The sequence below is a fragment of the Callospermophilus lateralis genome, chromosome 4, assembly GCF_048772815.1.
Source record: "Callospermophilus lateralis isolate mCalLat2 chromosome 4, mCalLat2.hap1, whole genome shotgun sequence".
Taxonomy (NCBI): domain Eukaryota; kingdom Metazoa; phylum Chordata; class Mammalia; order Rodentia; family Sciuridae; genus Callospermophilus; species Callospermophilus lateralis.
This window is the reverse complement of record NC_135308.1, coordinates 160,942,739-160,948,948: the sequence shown is the minus strand read 5'-3', so window position 1 is coordinate 160,948,948 and position 6,210 is coordinate 160,942,739.

The window sequence follows — 6,210 nt, the reverse complement described above, 5'->3', positions numbered from 1 at the left end:
ATAAACCAGTCTTGTCACTGTCACTTTGTTCTGAGATGCCCCTGGCTCTGTCTGAAGCCAGCTGTCGCCCTCTGCCCCATTCTTCCTGACTGGACCCCTTGGTGCATGTGAGAAATGGGCATCCTGGTGCTCAGCAGGTGACATCTGGCTCCATGACACCCACAGAGACCCATCCCTGGCTGCTGGGTTGGTTGCCAACTACATGCAGTAGTCTGGACTCTGTTGGTCTAAGGTTGGGGACAAGTGAACAGGTTTCTGCCAGACATCAATGCTGTCCCTGGCTGCCTGGCACATGGTGTGACACAGGGAGTGGGACCTGCTCCCCAGGGAAGTATGAACAAGCCTCTGTGTCCAGGGGTTTTCTTGGGGTTGGTCAGGTGGTGTGGAGGGTGCCCTGTGGCCAGCTGCCACAACTCAGCTGCCTCCCAGGCGAGAGGAGATGGCCTAGTGCCCCCACCCAGATCCCATCCCTGGTGTAAAGGGCCTCAGATATACAGAGGTGCTTGCCAAGAAGGATGTGCCCAGGCTTTAGGGACGGTTTCCTGCAGCCCGACAGGAGTCAGGAGTTGGTTGAGAATGTGGGATGGAATCCCCAGGCCTGCTGAGCAACTGTCCCCCAAGGGCCACTTGGCTCTGTGTGAGCGTCTGTGTTTGTTTTGTGGAGAGACTTGTGCCTGAAACGTACTCTCTGAACTCGTGTAATGTCGCAACCCCTCGCCAGCAAGGGAACACACGACACAGGATTCTTCTTTCAGCAGTTTATTCAGGCCTTGATTAAAGTATCTTCCAGTGACCCCCCCTCCTCCCGAGCGCCCAAGCACAGCCTAATAAAGCCTCCCACGTACCAATCTTAAGCCGCCACGTGGATCTTTCTCATAGGGTGGCAAGGGATAGCGTGCCAACTCTTCATAAAAGGAGTTGTTTACTACAGGCCACAGTGGAAGCCGGCGCCATCTTCTAATGGCGGCCACAATCTACAACAATGGCTTACCACAGTTCCCCCTTCTATTTTATAAAACAATGCAGGCGAAAGTAGAGGTCCTATCCCACTGTGCAGAAGCGGCTGCAATGTATGGTTCAGTCCTAAGGAGGCGCCTTCCCCAGACCTGACCCCATATCAGCCGACGCCTTTTTTCGTAGGGCGGGGGCGTGGACGTCAAACCCGCATGCAATAGGACATGCTTTCCTTGAGGTCCGTTGAGGGATCACTCAAGTGCAGTACTTTGCCTCGCATCCTGCATAGTGACGATGGCGAGAAGTAGGGCAACACAGGTAGCCTGGTAACAATAACAAATTTTTAGTTGGCAACACAATCCCTAAGCCCCAGAGGAAAGTAAAGAGTCTGTAGCCGAGAAGAAAGACCAGTCCTAAAACCCATCTGCGTGCAATGGTAACAAGACCTGCAGAGTGCAAGGGCTATTCAGTACTGGGGGAGATTAAGAAAGAGGACATGCCAATCCCAGTGCAATGTGAAATTAACTTGGGGTGCAATGGCCATGCCCAGAAAATCACTGTTTAAGATGTGCAAGCCAGATTTGCGGAGACATGCCATTTTCCAAGGCCGCAAGAGCCTGTACAATCATAGCCTTCTCCTGTGTATGGCGAGTTTTAAGGCAACAGAGAAGCCACAAACAAAGTATAATACCGAAGCAACACATTGCCCCCAAAATGCCCACTCCCACCCACTCCTTAAAGAAGGAAAAGGCAGAAGATAGCCAACTGGTGAATTGACCCAAAGTCACTGGTTCGACACGGGTACTATTCAAAACAGCAATTTGGGTTAGTTGAAATTGGAGTAAGTTTTCTGCTTCCATGGACCAGGTTCCGGATAAATATTTCCCGATGATGTGGGAGGCATTCCTGGAATCATTAAATCTGACAGAGGTTATACATAAATGTGCACGTTGATCAACACAACCTAAATATACTAGATCAGACAATTCCTCAACTTGAGCTTGAAGCAGATCTATCCTTTGATTAGCAGCCAGAATCCCAGATAAAATGTGTTGATTAATTCTACTTTGAGATTCAAGTATGGTGGATGTTTGTTGAATAACCTCATTAATAGTGGCAGCAGTTTGTACTTGGCTGGCCATGGCTACTCCAGCTGTAACTGCTGCAGCAGCAGATACCGCCACAGCTGTCACTATAGCTGCCGTAATACCAAAATCTCTACGGGCTCTAATCAGTTCAACAATAGGAAAAGATTCAGGATCCGCAGTAACTGGGATCGGGACAAAGGTTGGAATTTTCATAATCACTGCCACAGTCCAAGAGCCATTCCAACACTCAGTTAAATAACAGGTAACATTAGAACAATTAAGCATCCCCTGTGATGTATCATTAGCCAAAAGAAACAGGAACGGAGATTGGAGACAGACTGCTGCAGAGGATAACGTAGCATTACTTAATTGTGAGTTATGTGAAATATTTCCAAGTCTCCTACCTCGATCTGAGTCTTGGATACTACCAGAAACATTAAACAACCAGCTTTTGACTCCTCGTAATTGAGCCAAAGTGGAGATATCAGCTGTGGCTCCCTTTTCATTGGAAATTAACCATTGAAACCAAGACCAACCTGTTCCTATAGAGGAATTACAGTTGGAAGAATTACATAAGTATCTTTTATGAGAGGGGGAAAGAGAGAAACCCTTAGAGACCTGATGTTTCTCCCAAGAGTGATCTTGACAAGGCATGAATGTTGGGGGGGTATCCTGTTTGTTGATTAGCAAACTTGCCTTGTCCCAAAAGCATATCCTTATCCTAGGCAGGGAATCCCGCTGCATGATTTTGAGCAGCTTGCTCTATTGCACCCTCTAGCATAAATGCTCTCCAATCCAAATATTTCCCTGGGGAGACACAAGCGCGGACTAGACTAGCCCAATCTGAAGGAGTCATACAAAATCTAGCAAGTCCCTCCACCTGAGTAAGGGTGAAAGCGGCATCCACGCCATAAGTGCGGACAGATTCCGCCAAGGTTTTAATTATCTTAAAGTCTAAAGGCTCATGATATCTTCCCCTGTTATTGTCCTGAAATACAGGGTATGCAAGTCCCATATCTGTATTAACTGTCCTCCAAACTTGCGCATGAAAAGATCTCCCGGAATTTTGGCTCCCCCCCCACATACGGGGGTGGGGCAACCGGCACCATATCTTTTTCGAGATATTCTACCTCCTCCTCCTCAGAGTGTTGTTGACCGATATTGGATCCCGTCCCCTTTTTACAGTAGGCCTGCGTGCCCTGTATCCCTTTTTTCTTTTTCTTCATTTTTATCTTGCGTAGTTGTTGTAGCAGTATATCAAGGTCCTCAGAACTCTCTGAGCCGCTTGTGTTCTCAGGCGTTTTTAATTCAGCCAAGTCTGGGTAGAGCCTTCTCCTATTTTTAGTTTCAGGCTCTTGCCTTCTCACTACTCTTACTCCCAATGCTCTCTGCCACTTCACTATGTGATCCTTTAGACTTTTCCTCATGTAGTTGCTCAAGAACAGCTTGACCCTCACTCACAGCTTCCTGGCATTTACTATCTACTATACATCCTCTAACTAACTTCCAAAGTGGTATAACACCACCCTCTAAGGTGCCTTGTTCACGAGCGAAATCTAGATCTTTTCCTAATTTGTCCCAGCTAGGAATCGTAAGACTCCCTGAAAAGGCAAACCAAGGAGCTGCTATATCAGTTTCTCTTAAAAACATCTGCAAAGTGCTCTGCTTTACCTTAAGTCCTTTTGAACGTAGTAACCCATCCAGGGCCAACAAAATTGGGCTTGAAGAGGCAGCGCCCATAATAGTTTCAAAGCTATAAAGAAAGTGAAAGTACAAAAGTCCCGCTCTCTCCTTAATTACAGAGGAGCGTCCTATTTTATTATATTTTCCCCGCTCTCTCTTAATGTACAGAGGAACGTCCCGCTATTTACTTGCGGATTCCCACTTTACCTGGGAACTTACCGGTGCACCACCCTGACTGCAGAAAGTTCTGGATCCTGGGTTCGAGAAATATTCTTCCCCGTACGGGCCACCAATTGTCGCGACCCCTCGCCAGCAAGGGAACACACGACACAGGATTCTTCTTTCAGCAGTTTATTCAGGCCTTGATTAAAGTATCTTCTAGTGACCCCCCCTCCTCCTGAGCACCCAAGCACAGCCTAATAAAGCCTCCCACGTACCAATCTTAAGCCGCCACGTGGATCTTTCTCATAGGGTGGCAAGGGACAGCGTGCCAACTCTCCATAAAAGGAGTTGTTTACTACAGGCCACAGTGGAAGCCGGCGCCATCTTCTAATGGCGGCCACAATCTACAACAATGGCTTACCACAGTGTAAGTGCGCAGCTCAGTGGTATTAGAACATGATCAGGGAAGAAAACATCAGCCTGGCATCTGCCCGACTCTGCCCTGCAAACCGAGACTCTGCGTTCCTGCAGCTTCCCCTTCTCCCCGCCCTACAGGGTCTGCAGCCATCTTTCTCGCTCTGTGAACATGACTCACACAGTGACGTCTTTGGAGTGGGCTCATACAGTCTTCGTCGTGTTTCACTTATATCCCTGATCTCCTTAAATTCATCCAGTTGGTAGCAGGGATCAGCACCCCATGTTGAGGGCAGAATGACATCCCATCCTGTGGGCACACTGCAGTCCCCCTTGCTGTGGTTTGTCTATTTTGGTGTTAGGTACCAGTGGTCAGCAGTTTGGCAACTTTTAAATGGGAAATTCGAGGAGAAAAGAATTTATCTGTATAAAATATCATGGCCTTCTGGGTAGCATGAGGACACCTCCCGTTCTGATCACGTCTCATGCTGACATCCTCCCCCCAGTTCAGCTCCTCACCTGGGCGTGGCAGCGTCTCCCCTGAGCAGCAGAGCAGAGGTTGGAGAGGGCCAGGGATCTGAGAGAGAAAGGGACCCCGCCCACAGACCCTCACTGCAGGGCGCTGCTGGCCAGCTCCCGGGTCAGCCGTGTTATTGTCCCTGCTGTGTCCAGGCTGCAAATTAACCCTCCTGTTCCAGGCAATGTCACAACCATGAGAACCAGGCTGTTGGTGCTGGGCTCCTCTGGTCTGGAGGCTTCCATGGGTTGCATGTGGTGCACCACACATCAAAGTCTAATGAGAAACATCTGGTGTTGACCTGTGGACATTGGTCAACTGCCCAGAGACATTGTGAATATCTATACTGCTCTGCCATGTCCCACACAGCACCTGGGATGGGTGTGACCTTCCAAGATGCCAATCAATCTGCCCACTGCCCAGACATCCCAAAGCAAGACTCTGCCTTAGAAACCTGATCCCCGCCATTGGGGTGTCCCCTTAAATAAACCACCAGAGCCATCTTTCCTTCTCTAGTTGCAGCCTCCATGTGGACTAGATCTGCCAGGGGCTCTGCTTTGGAAATTCATTCCTGACTTCTTCTCTTTTATTCACTAATTATTTTAGACTTTAGGTTTTCAGGTGGCTAACACCATCCTCAGCAAGAAGACTAGCCCCCCGGCTGGGGATGTGGCTCAAGCAAAATCGCGCTCGCCTGGCATGCGTGCGGCCCGGGTTTAATCCTCAGCACCACATACAAACAAAGATGTTGTGTCCGCAAAAACTAAAAATAAATATTAAAAAATTCTCTCTCTCTCTTTAAAAAAAAAAAAAAGAAGAAGACTAGCCTCCAATGAGATGTGCCTGGGAATAGTGTGACCAGGTTAAGCCCCAGTCTGTTCCTGTGAATGTGGTCTGAGCATGGTTGGTAAATGAGGGTGTATAAATGAGCGGGTGGCACGCGCATGCATGTGTCTGTGTGTGTCTGTGTGTGTGTGTGTCAGTTCTAGTGTGCACTGGGAGGGGAGAGGAACAAGCGCTGCTGTAGATTGGGTAAGGGTTTCATGTCCCCCAAAGTGTCATCTGTTAAAATTCGGTTCCCAGTTTAAGAATGGAAACTGAATCCGACCACAGGGCTTAAAGTGGAACTTTGGAGAGTCATCTGACTTAGATAAGCCCCTGACATGCAGCCCAGGGATTGAATCCTGGAGGCTTTGTCAGAAGAGGGAGATCAGCTGGCTGAATCTTCCTGACTCTCTCCATGTGGGTCACCGGGACTTGGCCAGAGGAAGGCCACCACCTACAGTGAGGCCTGGAAGCTCTAGAACCATAAACCACAACCAGCCTCTTCCTTTCTAAAGTGACCTGCCCTATTTCATTCCAGCAACTGGAAGTGGACTAAGCACGGTAGGA